Source organism: Falco peregrinus, chromosome 5 (genome assembly GCF_023634155.1).
Source record: "Falco peregrinus isolate bFalPer1 chromosome 5, bFalPer1.pri, whole genome shotgun sequence".
NCBI classification, from domain to species: Eukaryota; Metazoa; Chordata; class Aves; order Falconiformes; family Falconidae; genus Falco; species Falco peregrinus.
The window spans coordinates 100,437,100-100,464,330 of record NC_073725.1 but is presented as its reverse complement, the minus strand read 5'-3'; the positions used below and the strand labels follow the sequence as shown (position 1 = coordinate 100,464,330).

Sequence of the window (27,231 nt, the reverse complement as noted above, 5' to 3'; positions counted from 1 at the left end):
GCAAACTCCAAGAAACTCCCCTGGGAACACATTTGAACATGTTTACTCATGCCTGTGAATGCTGAAAGAAGGGTCTATTTGTTTTTCCAGTACCCAGTACAGAGGAGTTGACTGACCACTAAAGAGTGCACAGCACCAATCTACCTGTTCAGTGACATGGAAAGTAATGGGGTGCTTTAATTCCCCTTCAGTCTTTATTTCTATTTCAGAACATCTTATTCATAGATTCCTAGCATTCATGGAAGCAGCAGATGCCAACTGTTCAATTCCTTTCCTCCTAAATGAGGTCTATCCTTTCTGTTGCAATGCAGTGTCAGTTGGAGTAGGTATACAAATCTCCGATCTATGTAGTAGGTTCCCAACCATCCTTGATTTCAGCTTTGGAGAGTCATAATGATTTCTTAAGGTAATGCTTGGGAGATAAATGCTTAGAGCTGATTTTGTTTTATTCTAGAGAATGAAATGCAATAAACCTACTAATTTCTGAGTGCTTTGGAAATAATCACTCTTTTATTTAGATGATGCTTCTTGCTTTCAGTCACAGAGGTAAATCCAAAGCAACTACTTGAAATCAGTGGAACAACCTCTTCAATTTGACCCTTTGTTTTCATAAGCTTATATAAAAATACTTGACTAGCAAAAGCTACAAATTATAAATAATAATAAACTACAATTTTAGTTTGACTGAGAGGAAAAAATTACCCTAATTTTACCTTAAAGAATAAAAATTAAAGCTTTTCCACATATTGCCAAAAGTTAATGGAACTCTGCAGCAATAATTACAGCAGGAGCAGCGAAACAAGAGTAGCCTCAGTCCTGACCACAGATGTGAGCCTTTTAGAACAAATCACTGGCTTCCCACACAGCTCTGCAGGATGTGCACTGCCCTCTGAATAACAAAGAGCCTCCTAACACCTTATAAAGCAAAGAACTCTATTTTACCATGACAGAAGCAGTATCCTGTCACCAGCCAGGTGGAATAATCCCAGGCTCTCTGTTCAATAGGATCATACCCATATCCATTTGTTTATTATAATACTCAGCTTTTCCCTTGCCTATTTCCATGAGACAAGACTAAGTACTATCACCCTACCCACTTTCAATTATTGCTTTGATATTTGTTGCTCAAAACTATCAAATTCAGTGTGATTCCAGTCTTGCAGAAAGAAGAAATAGGAAGGCGAATATTATTAGGAGAAAAGTTTTGAACCACCTACAAAAAATAGCAATAATAATGAAACACACTTTCCCAAAGATGCCGTATATCACCTTTGTTTAATATTTTTGTCAGTTCCACTTAGAAAAATTAATGCCTTGCGAAGAAATAATTGAAAATGTCTTTCTGGAGTACTATAAGCAACCCCTTGGGGTCTTTATTATTCTAACAATTTCCCATTTTAAAATACACAGGTACTAACAACCAACAAATTATTACATTTCCTTTAAATGAACTGAAACAACAAAGATAATTAACTAAGAACATAAGCCTGCTTTCCATATGGTAATACACATCCCAAGGGCAAAGCACTTCTCTTTTAAGGAATTCCCCAAAGACTTCTTATCCACCTTGTAAGGGTAATTAACAACTGCAAAACACAACTGAACTTGCTTTATGTCACAATATTCTGCAATGCATTACTTTTTCCACAGAAAATGAATATGATCTGTAAAAAAGAACATAGGATCTTGAAAGAGTAAGGTGTTATTTTCTGTGATAGAGCATGCTGATGTAAGTAGCAGTATGATTTAAAACCTGAAAAGGTGTTTAGAACAATGTTTACATTGAGGGCTATGTCAAAAAGAAAGCTAAAATGGGAAGCATGGTTTCCCACTTAGCTATGTAGTAGTTCACAGTATGTTCTGTGAACAACAGTTTTTGGAGAAAAGAGAAAGGAACGCACTGGTTAATAGATATCCAATGTGTTAAAGATTAGGTTAGATAAGGCAAACTATGGTTTTATTATAATGTCATTAGTTGAAGCAAACAGTACACAGACTACTAACGCTTTCTTAGAGTGCACAGTGCCTACTAAAATTCAAAAGCATCTTGTCTACACTAGAATTTTAAGCTTGGAAGTATAATAGACAACAAGCCTATTGTTACTAGGAATAATATAAGCGAGAATGTGGTAAGTGCAATGAACTTAAAAATCAAGGGCTAAAACCAGTAAGCACAGGGGAGCAGCAAAGGTAAAGAGATGTTTCTGGATTGGCTGTGGATTTCCATGGGAATACAGCTAAAGAGACAGAACCCCACTCAAAGCAATCCCAGAAAGGAAAGATATGCCCAAAGTAGATCAAACCACAAAAGCAGAAATTATCACAACTTCTCTCTTCCTATAGTAAATGGCATGTTCAGTTTTCCAAGAGAACTTTTCTATGGATATACAAACCCTTTGCATTAATGATATGTCTTTCACTATACAGGAGACTAAACTTGAAATTCAGAGCTACCCTTCCTGTGCAAAAGTCTTCAGGCAAAGTTATGGGCAGGTTAAGTCAAAGTAAACTTTGCCATCAACTTCCATGGCATGACTACTTGGTTTTAGATATTTTTTCTTTAAAACAAACACCACCACCACTCCACAAACTGAAACAACCACCTTATTTCCTTAAGGAAGATCCAAAGTAATATCTCATCAAGACTAGTCTTAATGTCTGCCAATAATTGCAGGAAGGCAGGTAGGCCATGCAGTCATGAGTAACCCAACTCTGGTTAGTGTTCAGGTTTTCAAATTTTATGATATTGCTTCAGTGAGGGATTTGACATGTTACCATTGGTGCAGTGTGGACCAGTTTTAAATTCAAGAACATTTTTACATAGGATAAATCACTGAGCTAGAGGGAAGTGAATGATTGACATAGGGCCGAAGTACATTTTGCTTCAAGGCTCTGGCCTGTCGTTTGCTAGAAAATCTGTTTTATTAAATGCCATTCACACTTCCCAGATAAGTCACCAAGGGATATGCCAGATTCTTTCCCAAATACTGCTTGATTTTCAGTGCTGGTCACTGATGTGAACACATCTCTTTTGATGTTCCTAAACACTGAAGTGTATTACATTTCCCAATGCACCAAATGTTTATAAGGCTAAAAGAGAAAGATATCAACCCTTCAAACAGAGAAAGAGAAGAAGAAACTATGGCTTTATTTAAATAAATATATTACTTGAAAGAGTTCAGGAAAACTCAAAATAGGTGCCAATTGACAGTGAGGTTTTGCGTTTGGTTTTGTTTTTTTTTACTTTAGTTACTATAAGTTTTACTTAAGTGTAATTTCAGTCAATCAAGTAAACATTTATTACCAGGAGACAGGAAACAAGAGGGCAATAAGGTCTACTGTGTTAACAGTAATATACCAAGATATACCACCGGGGGCTCTGATCTGCTCCTGTGAAATATGTCTCTATAATCTACCCATGCAGAGAAGGGAGAAGGATCACAGCCTAAGTTTGCAGGTGACCGTGAAGGCCAAAGGAGTAAAAGGAAGCTGACATATATACATTTACTTGTAGACACATACAGATGCATTTCCTTGAACTAAGGCCCCTCATTTGACTCAGTCTTTTTCAGATGTGACATCTAAACACAATTATATCATCCACGTCAATGGCTGCTTTCTACTTCTGCTATATTTGTCAAAGGACAACAAATGTATTCCTGCGACACCCAGCAACTGGGCAAATACCATCATGAAAACAGTACTGTTACTCAGGGACCATACAGAATGCTATTCTGCTTAGTCCCTTCAATCATACAAAACATCTTAAACCATATTTTTTTTCAAAGACTTTATGGGTTCAGATCACCTTTAAAGAACTGTAAAGCGCTCTTATGTTAGAAGTCTCCTAACTGATCATTTAACATACACAGTATTTATAGCAATAAATGAAGTAGATTTACCATTAAAGCTGTGAAAATCAAGGTTGTTACTACACCAAATCTATCCGTCACCAGCCCTTATTTCAGATAGCCTTTTCTGCAGCTTAGGCACGTATACATATTTCTCAAATCGGGCACTGCATTCAAGAGTGATATGTAAAAGCACATCTCTAACACACAGCATGCTTTACAGCAGCATTTAAAAAAAAAATAATGTGAAGATTCAACCAACTAATCCTCATTGAGTATTTTTGCCTGCACCATCTGCATTGCTGTTTTAACCTCCTGTTTCGCTTTGTATCAAAACCAATGACTAACTATACGCCCACATGCACATTATCAAGAAGACTCACAACTAACCCTAATACATTATTCTAATTATTTTCTACAAAGGAGCACATTATACTTGATAATAACCACCAGCAGATCATTATAAATTAAATTTACAAACAGTAGAGGCAGGAAATAAACATTTGTATCACAGGCAAAGATCACTTTACCTCAAATGTAGTTCAGATTATGAACTAAAAGACCACTGATGTTTCCAAGGACTCTCAGCAAATGCAGTACATCCAGTGTTGCCGACATGGTCACACAGAATACTAATTATCAGTTTAATATCGAAGTGAAAATAACATAACACCCTTACTCAGCAGAAGGCTCCGATTCCTGGCAACCGCTGTACAGGATTTGCCCAGTCTGCAGATGCAACCCGCAGGGCGCCATTTGCAGGTGAGCCCCGGGCTCCTGTGTGAAAAGGCCCCTCACAACCCAGACACTGGGGTGCCATTGTTGAATGCACAATTCCACAGCCATCCTGCACAGCAAAATCCCCTGCCCCAGGTTACCAAAAAATCACAAAAATCTACGTAAGAGGTTTTTTCCTACAGCTGCAGGCATGCACCACCATTGCAGCTGGGCTTAGCACAGAAACCCAGCACCGTCTAGGACCACAGAGGCTATAATCCACCCTACAGCCAGCTTCCCACATCCCTGGGATGGCCCCAAGCTCACTTTATTAAGCATTTTTGACCACTATTTAGGTCAGGTTCTGTTGCTCCTGCTCTCGGCTCACCCTGCTAATGGGGAAGCCCAGTGAGGGAACACCAGCACAGGCCACTGGTAGTTTCTGTATTAACAGGCAGGCACCAGCGGCAAACTGACAAAAAAAAAAAAATAAATCAATCTCATGCTTCAGGCCCCTTCTGACACTCACTATTGGGACTGAAAATTTTCTTAGTTCTTTTCTCGGGGCTCATTCCTCTCACACTCACCAGAGCTTTGGGCAGGGCCTGTGTCCCCCCACAGCGGCCGCTTCCCGCCATGGCCATGCCAGCCCCACAGCCTGCGGAAGCGGAGCCCCGGGCACTGCCGGCCTTGGCTCCGAGGCTGTGCAGCTGCTCCAGAGAAAGCCTTGTATCCACTTCCAAACAGGTGATTAAAACATAAAACAACTTGGTCTTGGTGCAAGATTTATTACAAGAACTGACAAATTCCAGCAGCTCCAAAACTTTAACCAAAGCCTCACATGCTTTTCTTTGTTCCCTTTTCTTTCCTTCACAATCTTATCAAGCATGTTAGCAGCGTGCTACCTCAATACATCATAAAATATGCAAGAACATACAGGATAGCAAAGTGAACAGCTCCAGAAGCAGCGAGGCCCTTGGTATTTCCTGACTTTGGGGTACTTTTCATTCTTAAAGCTGCATTAGCGCTATTTTCAAGTGTTTGATGCAGTATTAACTAGCATCACTTTTTGAGGAATAGAGCTGTACAACACTGCCCGAAGGAAAGAGAAAATACCTTGAAATGAAAGATGTGATCATTTACAATGCCAAAAGCTTTTTAGCTATGGGCATTATTTCATAGCAAGGTAAGCTCTCTCTCCTATGAGTATGACTACACGGCTGCGTTACCAGCCCATCCTTCCTTCTTAAACTCACCCTGATGAGAACCAACCTCCCAGCCCTAGAGGTGCCACAGCTGCCCCCAAACCAGCCCACGAGCAGCCACAAAGGGGTTTTCCTCCGGCAGCCCCTCCAGCCTTCTGCAGCACCGCCCCAGCACACAGGGGCAAGCGTAGCTGCACAGAAACCTGCAAAGCCAACAGACATACCTGACCCAGGATGCTGAGAAGGATATGAAATCTGGAGCTGACGCGATGTGCTTGAAGGTAGTAAGGTACCACAGGCAAGTCACTGGCACGAGGCCAGTATAACCAGCAAGGAGCAGCCATTCCACTGTGAGGGTGAAGTGAGGGCCCCTCCAGAGACCTCACCCTCACACAGCCCCACAGCACCCAGGACACAGGTTCCTCCAAGAGTCCATCAGCTATCCTGGAAACAGCAAGTGATCATCCAGAACCCTTTCAAAGCCAGAGACAGGCACACACAGCATGGCTCAGGGCTGAGATCAAAATGGAGCCCTCAGAGCAACAAGCTGAGGGGGTGTTGGTAGAGGTCCCAGGTGACACTGGTCAGGGCAATTAAGCACAAGCAGAGCCCTGGGGATGGCTGCACATGTGTGCAAGAGCCTTGGCAGGTGTGTTTGTGTCTTCAACTCAGAAAGAAGCAGAAGGAAGCAATTTTCAGATCCCCCCGGTTTAAATATATTCTGAATTGCAGGGCTAAACCAAAAGGTTTCTACAAGTCCTTCCTTTGCCTTTGGGCTCTCCAACCCCACCCTAGTTTGTAGAAAGCACAGCATGAGTGAGCATATGCAACCCCTCTCCATCAGCTGGAGCACACAGTGAAAAAATGAGTTAACATTTGAATTAAAGTAAATAAATGTATACAGCATTACCGGGCAGACATTTTATTTAATTTCTCAGGTTGCTTATCCCTAAAAAAGAAATTAAGTTTCATCTCATGAAGACCTAAAAGCTGGACAATCTCTGGAAAAAAATCTGCCTTTCAAGAATGCTGGAAATTGGAATAATATGTTCTATGCAGCATAAATAAACCTTAGCCTACAAAGAGGCTGCCTTCAGCTACACATATATTAATGTGCAAACATATAATTGATGCATAAATTTATTAATGCAAGCTCAGAAGCTTTACACCTTGTAGTCAAGTTGACATATGATCTTTTTATTTTATTTTCCAATAGGAGAAAAAAGTAGTGCAGAACTGATAAAACTGTTTGAGATTAAATTGGATTTTCCACTACAGAAAGCTGTTTGGAGACAGGTATTCCAACAGTGAGACACGGTACAAAAAAGTCTCTCAGAGCCTTAATGAGAGTGACAAGGGGGAAAAAAGTGTCTGTGCTCTTCTAGAATGTTACTCCAAACGCTGCTTTTGTCATAAAATACTTCTGCTTCTTTGCAGAAACTCTTTTCTTGTTGTCATTATTTTGCAGCATTTAGCTGAAAGCTTGGAACAAGAAAGCTACATTATGCAAAAATGTCTTATGTGCTATTCAAGCAAAATAAGACACCAGCTTTAGATTTAGGAAGTAATACACTCATGAATTCAGATTCAAAGGTCTAAATTCAATATAATGAATATGGTATATTAGGGTTCACCTGACAGTATCAAGGGGTTGGCATTATTAGTAAAGTTATCATAAGAAATATGGGATAGCAGTGAGTCTTAGCTCCACAGAATGAGTTCACTCAGCCCAGAGCTTCCTCTGTGCTTCCATCCGTTGCACCATGCTGATCTCCTAACTAGTCAGCTCCTCCTTCCCCACACTGCATGAAGTCTACAACCCCTCCTTCATAACTGGGGAATGGCTTGTCCCTCCTTCTCTGCTCCTTCCCAGGACAGAGGTAGCTCACCATGTCCCTAACACCCTCGTATCCATTCTGCCTTTTCAGTTGTCTTCCTCTTCTCCTTCCAAGGAATGTTTCAGCTTCACATTTCTCTCTGCCACCAGGAAGGGTTTCTTATTCTCTCCCCTGTGCCGATGACAATGTTCATTCCTCAACACAAACCACCTTCCAGCCCATCCCAGGATCTCTCAGTCCTTGACTCCAACTCATCTCTAGGTACACATGTACTGCCTCCTTCTTCAGGAACCCTGTTATCTCCTGTTCCTGTGGGGTGTCACAAGTCTTTCATTCCCTTCATCACTTATACTCACAATTCTTGGGTGAAGACAAAAGAAAACCCACAAATCCCCAATTCATGCCATGAGCAGCAGGACAAATGAAAAATATCCTTTCCTTCAACTCCTGGATCTCTGCCGTCTAGAAAGAGAAGAGCTCTCATTGAAGCTTAGACAAATTGAAGATCCCATTGAAGATGCGAAGCCCCTTACAACTGGAATTATTCTGTGATTCTATGTGATTCTGATCTGCACTGGAGCTGGCAAAAAAGTAAAGTTATGGCTTACAGGCAGCAGCAGTTGGGAAAGCGATGTTAACATTTTTTTCAGCCAGATCAGACAGTTCCAGTGTCACTGCACATGCAGATAAGTTCATTGAACCAGGAAGGTTTCAGCTCAAATGCACTCAGCTAAACGAACCGGTATTTTCTGGTTCAACTTTGTCATTTCACAAAATAACTCTAAATTCACACAGATCAAGGAAAACTTCAGCTCAAAAAAAATTATATGTAATTTATTTTACTTTCCTGAAGTACAGAAGGATAGCAAGCTGTTGCTGGTACTGCTAACTGAGCAGTTAAAGGGAATTTGTCTTTTCAGTGAAGAGCATTTGCAGGCTGAGTTATCAGTTAAATCTATCAAAATACTTTGAATCAAATACTGAAGATTTAGACAGTAAATACAGACTGGCTATACAAGCTGCTAAAGAAGCTATTTGTTGTGTCATTCACCAAAGACCCATATTAACAAGTTCTGATATACCCAAGGTTGTAAACACGGAAGTGCAAAATTTGATATTAATTGGGCCTAAACTGTGTAGGTAATGATGATACGGTATGTTCATGTAGCAGCACTCTACTTGGAGTGACTGGGAAGTTCCAGCTGTAATATAATAAATTTTCTCTTAGGTGACGAGTAAAATATCACCTTAGCACTGCCATTTTCTGCACAATAATGCAAATATTCATATTTTTTCAGAAAAGTAATTTATTTTTGCCCCTTTTTTTTCCCAAGCAGCACTCATTACACTTCGCCCTACCATCTTCAACACAGGCATTTGTCTTTCTCTGCACTCCTCAGTGTAGCACTAAGTCTAGCTATTGCTGAGAAAAACAGAACATCACAAAAATGTCATGACAAATGCACAACAGCATCCAGTATAGTTCATGTTATCACAATTCAGAATTCAGTTTGCCCTGCTCATAACAGTTTCTGTTGCATTTTTACCAAGTGAAAATGTTTGTCACCTTTAATAGAGACCTTTGCAATAGAAACTCTTTGAAAAGGATGGATTGAATAACTTCTTAAAAGCAGTAACTGACATGGCTATGAACGTTTGAAGAAGTCTGGAGCCTGAAAAGCAACATTTATATATTCTTTGCAAAGAGCCCTGGCTTGCTTGCATGTGGGTCCTGGGGAAACACTGCTTTTCAAGCCTTCCAAAGAAAGGAGCCCCAAGAGCATTTCAAGTCCACAAGCCCAGTACACAACAGATAGCGTTGCAACATGCACCCTAGAACTTTCCCTGCGAGGGAAATGGTATGAAGAAAGACCAAATCAGTACATCTAATTCTTTGATAGAGCACCCAGTCTGCACTAGGAACATGCAGTCCCACCATTTTCTTTCCTTCCTTCCTACACACTCTACGAAACTCAACCTTGTGCCTACATAGGAGCTATGGACTTTCCTGAATTTGCTGTCTCTTTTCTCCACACAGTCATTGTCTGTACCCACAGTTTCATAGTATGAAGATTCTGGCTGCAATGGTGGCTGACAATTCTTGTCTATCCCCGCACCACCCTGTTGTACCATGCCTCTACTCCAGTTGTGCAAATGTGCATTTTTTGAGGCCTGCAGTACAAAACATTCCTCAGGACTGATGTCGTAAAAATCTTTATACCACTGTTTCCATCACACATCTATTGTCATGGACTGGATACCTGCTGTCAGGTCAGAAAGTAGACTGTAATGTTAAGGCACCTCTAGCTGGGAACATCTCTTCTTATTAATGTCAGTTTCCACATTGTTTGCAGTTACTTTGTAATGTCAACAAGTTTTATTAATTTGGACTGATATTTTCTAATTTGTATGTCTTGAGATTTTTGTTAGTTGTTTTTTAAAGTTTTTTGGCCATAATGGTGAAGGTCTTTCTGAGGAACAAGCTAAGGAAAATTACTTGGTATTGTTTTGGGGTGGTTTTTTTGCACAAATTTGAAGATTCCAAGAAATCTTTGTTAACTCCATTTACCCCACATCTTCAGTATTGCCCAGGACCTTTCTTTTGCCATCCATACAGATGTCTGCTCAAATTCAGCTAACCTGAACTTCTTTAAAATCCTAGCTGTGGTCATTTATGTCATGCTATACCATTTTAATGCAATGCTTATTCATATAACAGACCAGTTTCTCCCAGTAGCATATTAAGCAACAAAATTAACAGCAATAATGTTGTCTAGTCTGTTCCTTGATGCTCGTTACAGTAGGCACTTCCTGGAATTTTGCGGCTTCATCTACTACAAACTCTGCAAGAGCAACCTCTTTGTGTGGGTCATCCTGTTCAGCAGCAACACCCCACCACAATAGGCCATGAAAGGTTTGCATCCAAATGGAAGGAAAATGGGACTCCCCACACTCTCCATTGCTTTCATTCTGCATTTGGATCCAAGTAGTGAACAAGAGGAAGTCTTTTCCAGCCAATTGCACATGCAACCTTAATTTAAGAATTTCCTAACTCCACTTTGCTACTTTGGTATGTGCTTTTAAAATAATTTTCTGCACTATGTAAATTACATATTTTTTTTTAGAACCAAGCTCATGCTTTTGGTGTTTGATATGTTTTAATAGTTCAGTGATTCAACTATACACAGCATAGGTAATCAGTCAGAAAGACAGTGCTTACTGACAACTACACTCGGCATGTACATTATAATTTACAGAAATCTTTTTTCTAGATACTTAACAGTTATTTACCCAAATTCTCCTCAAGGAACTACTTTTAAAAGAGGAATTATCATCCAAATTCAATGAAACAACTTCAGTTGATTTCAACTTCCAAGAGAAAGGTAAACTTTTTGAAAACAAAAGAAAACATTGGCAATCATGTATGGCAAATTTTAACTTGACTTTCTGTCAGCTTGCATTCAATAACCACTCTGAATAGAACTAACACATTATTCAAGGTTGTCTTGGGCCTACTAATCTTCAGTATATCATGACTTCTGAGTCACTATTATTACCGAAAGATAGATGATACTAATAAAGGACTTTTTTGGAGGATGTATTTTAGGGATTTCATTTCCCACTTTCAAATACCGTTTATTTGTAGGTTTCAAGAAAAATATTGATATTGAAATTAAAACCCATCACTAAACTCAATCGGATTTTTCTGTTGCATATAGATAGTGATCAGGAATTGATCTGGCACAAGCTGAAGTCAATGGAAGGATTATTATTAACTTTTAGGTCATACTCTTTAGAGAGTGAAAGGGATTCTTTAACAAAAGCATAGTAAAATGGCCACAGTGTGTCAAAATCCATATCTAGCTCCCTCTGTATAGGTCTGCACTACACATTTTGCATATTTTAAGTGTGTGGAGCCTTAAATTGCTGGAGGAAATGTTAAAGGGTACCTTGAAGCTATTCTTTACCTGAACAGACTGACTATCCTTTATCTGGGAAAAAAGGATGGAACAGGGGCTGGAAGCAGTGAGAGCTACCACGTACACCATAGCATCATCTAGAAAGTTTTGGGCAAATTCTATTTCAGAGCAAGAACAAGAAGTGTTTCTTGGAAATTGGCTGAAAACTAGTGATTGTCCCAATACTTCAAATTAATTAAAGCAGCAGAGGAAAATAGTCATGGATATGGCTCCAAGAGCAAGAAGAGTGTGATTTATGTGGCCCTAAAACCTAGCAGAAAAACCTACTCAGGAAAGCCAGCTCAAGGATCACTGAACAACTAAACCTGCTCTGTTTAGGGGAATATCATTTTGTGTAGAAAAGATAGGTATAAAAGGTATATATGACTGTGATCTCTACTGAACAGAAAAAACTGTTCAGCATTCAGGGCTATTATTTGGGCCAGAGAAAGACGAGATGAAGAACTGAGCCATAATAGTCTGGACACAAGTGGAATAAACTGTACTCAGTAAGGAAGATAACTATTGAGGGAAACTTTCCAGAGGAGGAATGTGAAAATAAGGGGCCCTAGACTCTTTCCAGAAGGACCATAATTTGATAAACTGATAATACAGTCACACAAAATCTGCTAACACACATTCAAATTTCACCTGCTCTGTGTTACTGTATAACCACTGAAACAGGCTACTATCTGTAATTTATTAGATGAAGAATTATTTCACTTTGCCCTTCACTTAAAGGCTATTCACATACACATAAAGAAACATGACCTGCAGTAAATGGAGCATTTTCACACTACTTCATAAAACATTTAGAACACATTGAAAGTAAGAGAGAGTAGCGGTACAGTGTAGCAAAACACTACTGGAACAAAAACTGACCAATTCTTAATTTCATGTAGCCAATTTTCAAATAAAGTAAAGGGTGAGTGAATTGCTGAAGTTCTATGGCTAGACCTGCAGTTTCTGAAAAATCTCAGAAATACATGTAATTTACAGCAACTTCCCCAAATTAAACTCTTTCACCTTGCATATTTTGGTATTTTACTTCCCTAAATAGCCAAAGAGGTACTAAACATCCAGTTTTTGATCAACACAAACTCTCTTTACCTGTAGTTGGAATTTTGCTGAAGTATTTTCTACTTCATGAAAATCCATAAGAAGGTAATATATAAACAGAGAATCCAGCCAAAAACATTTTACTTTTCATTTGTCTAAGTGGGTGAAACTCTAAACACAGTAAATCAATTGTAATTTTGCCTGTGACATTATTAAATCAGCCGTTTATCATTTAGCTTTATAGTTTTAGCTGCTCAGCAAGGTATCTTCAAAGGATAGAACAGGTATAATTTTTCAGGGACTGAATTAGAGTGTAAAAGAGTAGATGGTTTGGATAAAATTCATAGTAAGTGTTCAGAACCCAAAATTTGGGCTCAGTTTATTGCAGCTGGTCACTCAATTGGAGACCACCTGAAAATTTTCTTTAACTGAAATGTGTATATTTTGTAATCCAGCACAAAGCTTAAATGGTCACCTTTAGGAATACAAATTCCCCTTTCCGTAAGTATTGTGCCTTATCTGGTAAATATTTTTTTTTTTTTTCCTACAGCTGGCCTGTCTAGCACATGCATTTATTAAAATAATCAGAGAAAGCTAACAGGCACACAGGGATGTAACTTGGCTACAAATGGAAGAAAACAGGAGCAGAAATTTTGGAGCACAATATAACCAGCTCTAGTACAAGGCCAATACTGTTGAATCTGTAAGATCATGAAAATAATAAAACAGAAAAAGGCTTTCAGCATTCAAGTGAACCTCTGATAATTTTACTATTTATGTCAACAACAATTTGTAACAAAGTTTAACATGTTTATATTATCAGGGATTGTTATAAATATAGAGATTTTTTAAAAGGAAGGTATATTTCAGAATACGAACGATATGGCTCTTGGTTGTGAGGTGTTTGTCTCTTCTGCTATCGCCATACATCCAAGAAGAATCCAGTACTTTCTTTTTTTGTAGTAAGCATGTGTAAGCTTAACATATTCTATGTAATAAACATAATTTAAAAGCTGTAGAGATAACATTTTTAATTGTTGCCTAGTAACAGTTACATTATTGGAACTGACCTTCAGCTAAAAATAAAATATTTTAAAACAAAAAAAAAAGAAAGAAGAAGATAACATTCCTATATTAAAAAAATAAAACTATTTTAAAATTACCGTGCTACCATTTCTAAAGGTTCATTTCAGCTTCTTCCTATTAAAATGCCTGGAAGATTTAAATCATTCACCTATTAAGCCATTTCCCATTTCACCATCCAAGCTAAGATTTTATGAAGTGTTGCTAAAACATGACACACAGGATGAGTCTGTCACCTTGACAGCAAAAGTGTCCTGGTTTCAGCTGGGATAGAGTTACTTTTCTTCCTAGCAGCTGGTACAGTGCTGTGTTTTCAGATTTCACAGATTTCAGATGAGAATACTGTTGATAACATACTGGTGTTTTAATTGCTGCTGAGCAGTGTTTGCACTAAGTTAAAGCCTCTTCAGCTTCTCACCCCACCCCACCAGTGAGTAGGCTGGGGAGGCACAAAAAACTGGGAGGGGACAGTTGGGACAGCTGACCCCAGAGGGCCAAAGGGATATTCCATAACATATGGCATCATGAGCCACTGCTTGGGGACTGCCTGGGCAGCACCAGCAGGTGGTGAGCAATTGCATTATGAATCACTTGGTTTGTATATTATTATTATTTATTTTCCTTTCCTTCTCTGTCCTATTAAACTGTCTTTACCTCAACCCATGAATTATACTTTTTTTCCTTCCAGTTCTCTCCCCCATCCCACTGGTGGGAGGGGGAGTGAGTGAGTGGCTGTGTGGTGTTTAGCTGGCTGCTGGTTTAAACCGTGACGAAAAGGCAAACTGAAACCTAATGTAAGTGAACTTTTGATGTCTGGGAAATTTCAAAGAATAACATAAAAAATGGACTACATTCACTGTATTTGCTAAATGCATAGTACCTTTGTTTTTCACCATAAATAAAACAGATATAAAATTTGCACTCACCAAAAGAAATGAGCAGATTCTGGGACAGTTCTTAGTTGTTAGCATGCACTTACATGCAGCTCTGGTTGGAAATCCTCTTTTATGTGACCAGACAAAATGCAGACATATTTTTATAAGCAGAAATATTTTTACATATGTTAAAATCTGAGGTATATAGCATCCCAGATTACAGTTTCTCTTAGCCGTTGAGCTATTCATTTGTAAATATTACTTACATTAATAAACAGGACACAATAATGCTAAAAAATAGTTCTGTATACATAGAAATGGCAAGTTTTTTTCTGCAGCTGCTGAATATTTCAGCATTGAAACAGATCCTTCATAATTCAGAGATAACAAATCTGGGGTCCCTTTGCAGCAGCCATATGTACTGGAGAAGATATTTCTCCAAAAAAAGAAATTTCATAGGTGTAAATGGTGATCTTTATGTTAACCAGATATATATCTAAAGGGCATTCATGAAAGTGTTGTCTGTTTTCAGGTCAGTTCCCTTGCTTAGAAGGCTCAGCTTTAATTGAAGCAGTAAGTTAGCTGATTTTACACATTTGGATGGAAGAGGAAAATGGCTTTTGTGATGAGCATCTGCTGTTTTGTTAAAAATGTGGTTAAAGACATTAACAAAAGTGACATTACCAGCTGTTCTAATGTCAAACAGCTTAGTAAAACTGTTTTTTGTCAAATGACAACATATGACACCAAAATCAATTCCAAACCAATAACACTCTCTTAGTTGCAAAACAGGCTGCAATCTAGAAAAAAAAATGTTAATTAAAGTACAAATTATACTTTTTTCCCCCTGAAAGACTAGAACACCAGATTTACTGACAAAACTCAACCTCTTTTCTAAGTTCATAAAAGACAAAATATAATCTACAGTGAGTTCTCTGATGGATAAATAACACCTTATTCCCATAATATACTCATAATAGCAATAAAACATGACAGGCTGTGCCTTTCAGGGTAATTAAAGCATGCCTCAGGTGGTTAAAGTATGGTGGCCTTTGGACTTGCAGCTTACAACCCCCCTGCCCTCTTGTGCTGTAATCATCAGGCAGGCAGTGCCTGCTGTGTGCTGCTGTTCAACTATCCCACGCTCGTGTTTGCATCATTTATAATTATCAGATTATTAGAAGGTGACACATTAGCAGCCTTTGTCAGCCAGCATTCCTCTAAGAAGCAGATTATAGTCACAGCTAAGCTGCGTATTTGGGCCAATGCCCTTAAAATTCTCCAAAAATTTACTTGGAAAGAAAGAAGCAGGAAAATAAATTACCAAAATAAAAATGGCATCATTTATACCTTAATGTTAGGCTTCAAGTCAAAACTGGACAATTTTGCCTTCAACATCCTAATCAACCTGGCAAGATCAGATAAAATGAACCCCTAAATTCCTCTTGGTGCAGACCTTATTTAAGTGGTATACCCTGTTATTTGTGTGTGAGGTTTTTTGTGTGGTGGGTTGTTTTATTTTTGTTGGGTTTGTTTGTTTGTTTTGTTTTTTAATTAGGAGAAAGTTGCCCATCACAAATGTTTGGGAAAATGCCTTCCTGAAACATACGGTGAATTACATGAGTAGAGAGACTCAAGGTAAGTTTAGTCCTCTGAGACAGCTATGCTGCAAAAGAGATTGGTGGGAGAAGCAAGCAAACAGCTGTGCCTTCTTGTTAACTAAATAAAGGACAAATACTTTAAATCATGATCGATGTATGCAAACTCACAAACCTTGAAAAACATAGAAAATGGAATAATGGCTTCCAGATGGAATTGCCAGTAGTGCTTAAGTGACCGAGGTATAGAAGTCTGGTGGCATTCACTGGATTCAATGCTTTTGAACATTAACCCAGCTTGTACAGTACACACCATGGCAATTTGCATTTCTATATTAATCTCAGCCCGCTAAAATGGTGATTTTTATTAAACTATTTTTAAACGGATATCATTTTCCATTTTAAAAACCCAAACACATTTCAATACACATTTTTAGCCAGCTCCAGTAAAGAAACAGGATATGAAACATAAGTGTTTGTTGCTGTCCCCTCACACCACAGCATATGGTAGGTGAGTTACAGACACTTGTGTTGCTGCTGCAGCTCTTCAAAACTAAATTGTTACATTAAAACCTTAGACACATGCTATTTTCAAGCTGTAAAATACCTGCTTACTTAAACACACAGATGCCAATAATCCCCATATGTCTTGAGAAGATTTTGAACCACTTTTAATAATTGATTAGCTCTGCGCAATGCAAATTGGAAAATGTAATAATAAGAAGGGAAAAATAATTCTCACATTTGTCACAAATAACTGAAGTGCAGAATCCAGCCCCCTTTGCAGGCTGAATGCACGTCCTGGACTGGGTCATAGCAGCCTTCGTCATATACTCAGTTGCACCTTCCCTGCTATAGGTACCATTGCTCTTTCCCGTGGGCTAATTAAATCCTAACATGGAAATGATGCATGTTGCAGAGGATGGGGAGGACCTGGTCCTCTCTCTTCAGTGCCTGGGAGAGAAGACACCCTCAGGCAAGGTGATCCCTCCTGGGGAGAAGACAAAGAAACAGGAAACCCATAAATGGCAGGAATGTGGGGAAAAAAAACATGCCAGGAGAAAACAGAAACTGTGCTTATGAAAAGAGGGAGGCATACTAAAACATCCTGGATGCAGGATGTAGGATGATGTCCTGAGCAGCAGCGTATTGACCGAATTGGGAACTTGTGGCCCTCCAGCCTGTCCAGGTGCTAGGTGGACTCAGCACTCTCTTATCACTGTGTTTACATCATTGTCGACTGTGCATTAGACAGCACAGCAAATATTTTGTGTTCCATTTTCAGTAGGGAAAACAGCATGTGATGGTTGTTTGTTTCTTCATTTAGGAGAATTATTCTTTTCCAGTCGTTCAGTCTGATAGTATCATGTGCACATACCACTACATTTACAGTAGAAAAAGCAGGACAAATGCTTTACCAGTTGTCTGAACAAGATGGCTGAAACTTGGTAGCTTCAGAGTGAATCTGTTGCGTGGTCCTGTTCCAGGACAGATGACTTCACCATTGCTAGCATTTTCCATTCTGAAGCATCCCAACACCCTCCTGACAGCTCAGGAGTGCACTGTGTTACCCACTGTTCAAAACAAAAAGATGGTTTCTGCTCCTGCAAAGTAGTTTTGAGGGGTCTCCAAGGGGGCTTAGTCTATCCAACAAGGGCTCCCAGCAAGGTTTTGCTACCACGGGCCTAGGCCATAGGAAATCTTGAAGAGAGGACCCACAAAGGCCCAGAAAGGGCCAGGTCTTCTCAATACACAACAACCCACGACTGAGGAGGAAGGCCACACTGGTTCGGTCATGCTCTATTCTTAGCAAGAAGAGTCAAGCAATCCTGAGAATGGTTTTTCCCCTTTGCAGATGCTTCTAAAACACAAACTTGAGAAATGCAACTGTTGCACCAGTACAGGATGTCTGGAAAACAGTTGCCTAGGATTCCTCTTTGAAGGGTCCCTGCTGATCTGGAAATTTCAGTAAAAGGGAGAGTTGCCTGGTTGAAACCACTATTATCTGAATGCACTGTCTCTGCAGACCTGTTTGCAAGGCCTCACTTAGATACAAGCAAATCATTACGTACAGTAAATATAAGGGACTGAACTCACAGTACAACCATTAATCTAATGCTCCCACTGCATCCACCTAAGTAATGAGATTTTCATTCCAGCCATCTGCAGAACTATGGATTCTCCTCCCACAACTTCTTGCTTTAGCTTGCTCTAAAACAGCACATTCACACAGAGACACAAATCAAGATATACATATTCCATAGTAGTTCATTAGGATTTCCCATCTGCTAATATTATTGATTAGTAATTGTTTTCACCCTGCTGCAAGTGGAATTTCTATTCCACATGTTAAAATGAGGCACCACCAAGGAAACTAAAAAAAAGATGCAAAAGGCTGACAATACAGATCAAAGAGTCAAAACTAAGCACTAAAAAAGGCAGCAGCAGACTGATGTTTAAAGTGTAGAATTAATCTGTAAACTATAGCTTAAACATTTTGTATGTTTTGATCAGGACACAATCATATAATAAAGTACACACAACAACAGGCTGCGTGCATGTGAGTCTGCCATTTCTCCCCAGCTGTGCAGCAGCATGTTGCACTGGTAAAAATTAGAAAGCAATGTAACCTCAGCTGACAGGTTTATTAAGACACAGAAGACATTACACAACCCCCTTTGACATTATAATCACTAACTCAGTCAGGAGTAGAAATCTACTTGCTATCATTATTGGAAGTAATTGGTCAAAAAAAAAAAAAAAGAAAGAAAAAAGAGGAAGAGAGTAAGCAAATACTCTTGTAAATGTCACGCTAATTATTTAGAATACAGGTGCTTTCAGCCAAATAGGTTGCATCCCATCTGTACTTTAGTATTTTTCAGTGATCAAAAGGAAAGACTCAGTAAAAGAAGTCTACTATGACCTTGCTCCATTAGTTCAACTGCTCTTATTTATGTTGATGAAACTGTTCATGTTCCTGTTCCACAGCTAAGGCTGTATCACTGCTACTAGTCCCAGTTTGCAAGGATTTATAATTAAACTATACAAAATTGCTCTAGGCTGGGACTTGGTACACACAATCACAATGCAAGTTCTTTCCTTTTTTTTTTTTTTTACTTTTTCCTAACCAAGTTTGATTTTAATGGAGTTGTCTGATTTTGTTATATGAGTTAGGGGAGGAGAAAGATTTAATGGACTTCTTGTGCTCTCCTATATGGGCTTCTACCTTAAATATATCAGAAAACGAATGCAAGAGAGTCAATATTTCTGGGATACACATAAGTAGTTTCCAGCTCTTCACCTGGTGGGACACAATCTAGTGCAAGTCAGAAGCAAATAAAACCTGTTGCCATCCCATCTTTACAGCCCTGCTCATTGCCGTTCCACCTCTGCTGTCCCCCTGCTGTTCCTGATGTGGGAGAAAGCATCATGTCAGGCACCAAATGACAGAAAAACACAATTCCTGCGTTTTTTGTAGTCTGCAATCTACATACAAAGACAAATATGAAACAGGTCAATGGGAAATACGAACTACCATAGAGATGGTATCATCCCTCTAACAAGGATCAATCTAATTGTAATTTTTGTTGGCAAAGGACAGAAGTCGTGCAGCCCTCTCAGAGCCTGGGCTGGCTCCTTATGCCATACACTGAAGAGTGGGGCAGAAGACTGTGTAGCTAATACTGTTTCTTTCTCTACTCCATGATTTAAAAGACTCACACACTCTTCACCCAACTTCCACAGCTCTAGAAAACACTTGAAAACAAGACTAAGCCAGAATTTCAAGAATGCTCACTCTACTTTCATGGCGACATGTATGTGTGAGTGCATGTGGAAATGGTGCCCGTAATACACAGCTCCATCCACTCCAAATAAAAGTCCTACAACAATTTTTATTATTTTTTTACACAAACTGCATAACATTTTAAACCTGACCTCTTTTTTGGGGAAGGAAACAGCAATTTAAAGTAATTTTAGTCTCAACATATTTGAACTTGTGCTTTTGCTTTCTGCTTCTCAGGGCAAGACCTCTTTTGCTCCTTGTGTCCTGAGAGAGCCTAGAGCCACAGGCATGTCCTGTGTAGACCTACTGAAACTGCCTCTGGCTCCACTGATTGTTGCTCCCTGCCTTCAGGCACAACACAGGTATCTGGCATGAACTCCAAAGGGCAGCAGTCTCCTTAAAAAGAGGCACAAAGCAAAGATGCTCATATTTGCAGTCTCCTCCATGCATTTTTATAGGACCCCAAACCAGTTCACTTACAACCCTGATCCAATCCCATAAGCCACAGAAATCAGTCATTTGCAAGTGCAGATAACAGCTTGTGAGTTTATGTACACAGAGCTCCTCTGTTAACTTCAAAGGGGAGACCACCTTCAGAGAAACACTGTGTGAGTGTCACTGCAGGTATGTGCATGGATGAAAGGAGATACGAAAGTTCAGAGCAGTGCACTGTATTTATTTTATCTTCAAACTTTTCTGAATAATAATAAATGCAAAGCTAACAAACATTTACCATACTGGATTTCCTGATTTCTACTAGACTGTGTCACAAGGGTCCATTTAACACAAAGGAATTGCAAAAAGACTTGAAGATGCAACCTTTTAATGCTGAGCAGCCACTGCAAGCATTAAGTGTTCAATATATCTGAAAATACGCTTAAAAGAAGTTTATAAACACAGGTGGTGATGTGACTCAACTAGCTTTAATTTAAGAAAAAACCATACAGAGGCCTTAGGTACTCCTGTTTGATAGACATGGTAATGTATGCCAACACTTGTGCCCTGGAGGGATTTAGGGGATGATTTAGCAGGTGCAGAACTGCTTATGTTAAGGGATTCCTTTAATTTATTTATTTTGCTTTTAGAGCTTATATTGAAGAGTACTCTGTGAAGATATCTCAGGAAAGGTCATATTGCTTGGATTTTTACACCTTGTACAGAAAGTCCTCCAGAGAGCTACCTGCAAGCAGTGGTGAATAAACATTCTTTAGTGATGTTTGCTCCCAACTTACCTCAGCAGCCTGCAAGGTAGTAGCAGAGCTCTGCTTTCCCTTGCAGGATGCATGCCTTTCATTTTAATGTCAGTGAGCTAAGACAAGATCTGCTTTTTGTTTCCTCTCATTTCCAGCTGCCTTTTTTCTTTGTCAGAACTGACAACTTAGCAGACAATCGAAACACCGAGTAAGAAACCCTGTTTGACCTTACTGCCAAGAGTCATAAAAAATTAATGTTTACATCTATTTATATGCATTGGGAAATCACTCTTTCACCTTTGAGTTTAGCTGTTTCAAAATGTCTTTTTCAAGCTCTCTGGACTTCACCAAACTCTAAGAACTTTTCACAAGCCATGATCTTCACTTTAAGAAATGTACAAGGGCTGATAAGAAACTAATGTATCTCAAACACCCAGAGAGACAACTTCCAGCCACTGTCCAATGGGTAGATTCACCATAACACAATTCCTAGCATAATATTTTTTCAAAGCATTTAGCTTGCAACCCCACCTGTATCACATGAGGTATTTTCTCCTCCAAATCTATTCCAATGCCAGTCCTGAATCCAGCAATACTTTCTCCATACCCAAAACAAAGGGACATCCTCTTGTCTGTCTTTTTAGGTGTTCCAGCTGATCACTCTGCTAATCATATCATTTGGAATGTTTTGCAGGTCCAGCTTACTTTCCCAATAAAAGGTACTGTTTTAGTAGTAGTTGTAACTAGTGACTGTTCAGTTAAAAAAGCAAGAATAACAAGGGAAAATAAAACAAAATGATTGCATGCATTATTCTATTCCCTACCAAAATAAGTATTTGTGTTCAGCTTCCGTACATCTGTACTCTCCAGCTTGTTGGCAGAATTGGACACAAACTCATTTGAAGCTTAAAGGTCAGAGGGTGCTTCTTTAACAATTGATACTGTTCTCTGAGAAAACACTTGTGTTTGAACAGTTATATTTTCCTCTTGCTTTAAAAAAAAAAAAAGAAAGAAAAAGAAAAAAAGTGCATGCTGTTTTAAAGCTCCTAAGGAAGAGCACCAACAGCCGTGCAGAAATCAAACCAGAAAGACTATCTTGACACATTAGGATTCATCAAGCAAACTTTATCAGACATCAGGCCCTCCGGTAGTGCTTGGAACTATAAGCCAGGATGCTCTTAGCACCAGGTGAAGGTGTGCATTTGACCTAAACAGTGAAATGGTCTTAGTAGCCCTGTGTGAAAAAGCGCTTAATACATTGCCCATGCTGATGTTAGACATTACCTTTACACAGAAAGGGGAAAGAGATAAGAAAGGGAATGCACAGATTTAATAAGGAGAAGATGTCATTTTCTCTCTAGTAGGAGGCTAGCATCAGGGAAATGTTTGAAAAATTGTTAAATCAACTTTTGTGGCAGCTGAACATCCTTGAGGTTAGCCAATGTGATCTAAGCCTTCACAATGTGATTTGAAGATCCCACAAAGCAACCTGGACTGGAAATTGCAGTCAGGGTGAAAACATAGCTTCTAGGTCTTTAAGTGCCAGGTAGAGATTGTTCTTTACAATTGCTTCCTGCGAGGAGGAGCTGGAAACACGGGGACTGTGAAAGGAAGCTCTGTCAATCAAATTTTACAATTTATTTTTTCCATGGTTTAATTTTCACCCCAAAGCAATACAACTCACCTGGGTGGGAAAAGTGGTTGAAAACCTTTAGAAATGTCAAAGACCACTTCTGTACAAGAAAGGTAGGGAACATGCCTGGCATGTGCCATTAGGCTGGTAGTCAAGACAGTATCAATACAAGGTGGATGACGGCATGGATGTTGCTTTTTTATCCTGTCTTTTTCCAGTCGTATTGCCCCAAAAGAGCCATTAGTGAGAAATATAGGCAGAGATAGCCAGAATTATACCCTATCAATGAATTGAAAAATAAAATTGTATCAATTTTATAGATATGCTTAGATTTCTGAGGGGTATATTACATTTCCATAACACCTTTGATTGCAAGTGCTCTGCAGACTGTGCATGGAAGAACCACAATACCCTCAGCCAGTTCTAGGGTCGGCAAGAGTAACTGTCACAGAGCTTACAGAACCTCACTGATGGTGGCTAGAAATGTTCAGCACAAGGACCAAAAACCCAGTCTGTATATTCTCAGGTGGGAAGCAAAAAGGAACACAGTAATTATGGTGCAGGAGGAAGAATTAGATAAAACAGAATGTAATCCTGAAACTTGCAAGTTAGCCAGGATATCAGATTTATTATGTAACGTTCAGCAGGCTTAGCAAGAAGAGCAATGCAATTTTCAGGAATTAGTGGAATCCAGGTGGTCTTCATTTACTCTACTAGACTGAAAGTCACGGAGAAGCTTGAACTCCTCAGCATTCTGCAACAGTTGCCACATGTGAAAGACTGAAAAGGCACTTTCTGAGAAAACAAATGGTGAAGAAACCTAGTGATGTATTGAGTTGAAAGTGAAACCCCAGGCACATTTATTCCTTACACCCTGCTGTCTCTAATGATACCCATGCATCCCTCCCATAGACTGGACTCCACTAGGCTGCTGCTGAAAAGGAGCAAGATTTACAACATTGCTCTGAACAGCGCTATCACAGGATAATTGTTGTTCCATTGGATTTGGGTTAAATGTTTACCAGTACTTTGAAACTACAGGCTGAACAGGAGTCTTTGCAGATGTATGCACTCCTAGCAATTCCTTTAACTAAGAGAAGAAATGCCAGTGTGTGACACGAGGATTAAGACTTCTTTTGCTGACCTCCCCTAACAGTTGGGAAAAATCTTCCCGGTTGTCTCCTCAGCTTTTCTGCTGCACTCTCTCCAAGCAGCATTTACACTTGTCAGAAAGCTGTGCTATTACTACGCTCTCAAATTTTATCTTGCATAGCCAAAATGCTATGTTATGCCTATCTACAAATTTCAGCACAGTGCATTGCAGCATGTTCATAAAACAGAAGTTCATACACACAAAGCCAACATTAATATGCAGCAGTTGAAAATGGATAATCTCAGCACACTGAATGCCAATGTTGTAAAACTGTGGGATACACTAAACTTAGATATACTGTCATATTAAATACAAAACTAATGTTACTTTAGTGGTGAAAGGGAGCACTGGAATTACCAAAAGTGTGTTCCTACTGTTACAGTGGGAATAATTACAGGGTATTGAATATATTATAAAGGGAATTTGATGATGTGAAGCAATGATGTAACAAGGGAAGTGTTTCCATACAGTTTCTGCTCTTAATTCCTTCGGGTAACAGTGACAGAAAAAATAAAGAGGGTAAGAGACAGAGAAAGAACACTAAACTATTTCTAATCACCTTAAGTGTGCATTAGAGAATCTGACTGCAACATTAGTGAAATTACACAGCATAGCTCAGATCAGGGGGACTGGATTTAATATAAAGAAATCCTTTCATAGGCTGTACTGAGGATAATATGGTAAGGAACATTGGGCTGAAAATTTGCAGGGTGAAAAAATGCACACTGTACAGCCTCATTAAAAGTTTGAGAGCTGTTGATATTCTCGGTAACAAATCTTTCAAGAAGCTGCAGCAGCAAGACACAAACTAGCATAGCCCTTAAGCTGCTATCAATTGCACAACAGTTTAAATACAATACATGCCTGGCCAGGACCGCGATTACTGTATTAATAGGTAGTCTGGGCAGCCGATCTTGAAGACAGGAGGATTAGCTTGTGACATCAATTATTGAAGAACCCAAAGATGTTTTTTGACAAAACCAACCTAGAAGGACCAAAAGCACTAGAAATTGCCCAAAGCACAATAGCTGAACAGAAAGTAATGCTGACTTACGCTGAAGTCCCAAGGCTCAGGCAGCCACTTGACAATCAGCAGCATGTACACACTTTCAATGCATCTCAGAAAAGAAGAAACGTCTGGGAAGGCAGACGGAGCTCCCTAAGGCCATATAGGAAAATGTCCATTTGTGGGCAAGAGATGGGGAATGTGCGGTGGGGAGAATGTGTGTATGTATGATACAGACAAATGCTGTAACTTACATTCAGACAAAGGTCTTTGCTAGTCGAAAATTTAGCTGTCCAAAAGAGGCGCACCAAGACATAAACTCAAACAAGAGAAACAGAATGTTTACAAGGGGAATTGGATTTAACTAGGTCAGTGTCAAGGCTATCAACAGTGGAGATGTCCATGTGACCGGCAAAAGGGCAACAGATCAAGACTGGCGAGGAGGATCCCCACACTTGTTATCCTATTTCTCCATAGTTTTCACTTCTTTTCACAGTTATCGATAGAAAAAGCAGCACTGGATTTTTCACTGCACAGATTAGAGGAGAGATACATAAAAGGGTATAGCACAAAAATAAATATGTGGAGAGAGGTACAGAATGATGGGTAACAGATAGGAGCAGAACATCAGTGGAAGGAGAGTTTTGTAAGGAAAAAGAAGATTTACAAAGACAGGTGTTCAGAGGAGCCAGAAGCTGTCACACAAGTAGAAAGGAGAAACACACAAAGAGCTGAGGAGGCGGCATTCATCTGGAATAAAAGAGCAGGCAATGAGACATATAGCAGACACACAGAGAGAGCAGAGGGTCTGGAAGAGGCAGAAGTGTTTGCAGAACTTTCTGGAGGGTGAAGAAAGTTCATGAGCATACATGGAGGTCTGCAGTAAAGGACCAAATGCTGAAAGCCAGTTCTCCCTCCAATCCCTTCATCCACATCAACTGACTTTTAAGACATGCTATATGGCTGATCTGTTGCTGTAGTTTTAGGTGAAGGCTGTGAAATGAGGAGGAGAGTTGTTCATTAAGATGGAGCAGTATTTTATACTGTGTAGGAGGGTGTTGATCTGATATGATGCACTGTGTAGTGTTTACATTTACAGGAGTCCAATAGCATAGACAGATGCTTTATAAAACAAACTAGGAACATCTTAAAAGTCAAAGGTACATGGATATGCCAACACAAGGCAAACGCTATCCTTGTCTTTTCTAAGAGCAATAAACAGCACATTCACACAGATCAAATGTGGTTAAGGCACATAAAGCTAAACTAGGGCAAGATTAAGATTGATACACTGTCTATTTAAGCACTTGCAGAAGAAATGTTGAGCTTCATTCTCAAAGGGCAGCGCTCACAACCTGGTGACTCCTCAGAACTGGGAACATGCATTTTATCTCTTATGAAAGAAGGCATTTATATAATCCATCTCTGTAACTCTCAGCTGTCTGCCTATATCTTATCTTTGGCTGGGACCACAGCCCATCCAGCATATAAGCAGTGAAGATTATTTCTCTTTTTTCTGGCAATGGAACCAGTGGCAAGCTTCACTCTACTAGGGTTCTTGCAGAGCCAACATGGACATCCCCATTTCTCCAAAGCAGGTTATGGGTGGCTAGTGTGACCAAAATAAAGCTGGCTAAAGGACAGCTGCTGAATAGTAAGAAACATAGAAGCGTATAGACTTAGTATCTGAATATTTCAAAAAGGGCTAGCAAGCAAACCTTATCAGAAAGGGATAAAGATACAGGAAGAATCCAAAGGGAGGCGCACATCCATCCTCTTGCCTACGCAGTCAAAGAGATCGCTACAGCAAGGACAAGGACAGCAGAGCTATGCGGCTTTTCTCAGCTCGCTTTGTCTTAAGCTCCAGAATAGTTCATACAAAAGAAAAGAAGCTTTCACACAGGTGGCATTGCTGCTTGAGAAAGGAAATTATTTCTGCCTGTGATCAGCTAGAATCCCTTTCTCTACATAGCTTGGGGAAGGGTCATGGGCCTGAACAGTCATCCACTATCTCCCACAGAAAAAATATGCCCTGAGCAACTGAGGCTGGGAAGAGCACTGACAGGTAGGGAAGATCACAGAGCATCATCTCAGAAAGTAACAGCTAGAACAGATAATGCATCAATTTAACCAGGTGTTGTCAGATCAAATCAGAAACACTGCTGCTACCCAGCTTCGAATTAATGTAGGTCAAGGCGCTCTGTTCCTCTCTTCTATATAATCTCCCACACTTGTTATGTAGATAAATGCAAAACAAACAGCACACTAAAAATAGGC

General features: G+C 39.5%; 1 protein-coding gene across 3 annotated transcripts in view; it reads right to left on the bottom strand.

Moving 5' to 3' along the window:
* FHIT (fragile histidine triad diadenosine triphosphatase) overlaps positions 1–27,231 on the bottom strand; it is a 613,787-nt gene that overhangs the window by 219,930 nt on the left and 366,626 nt on the right. The window lies entirely within an intron of this gene.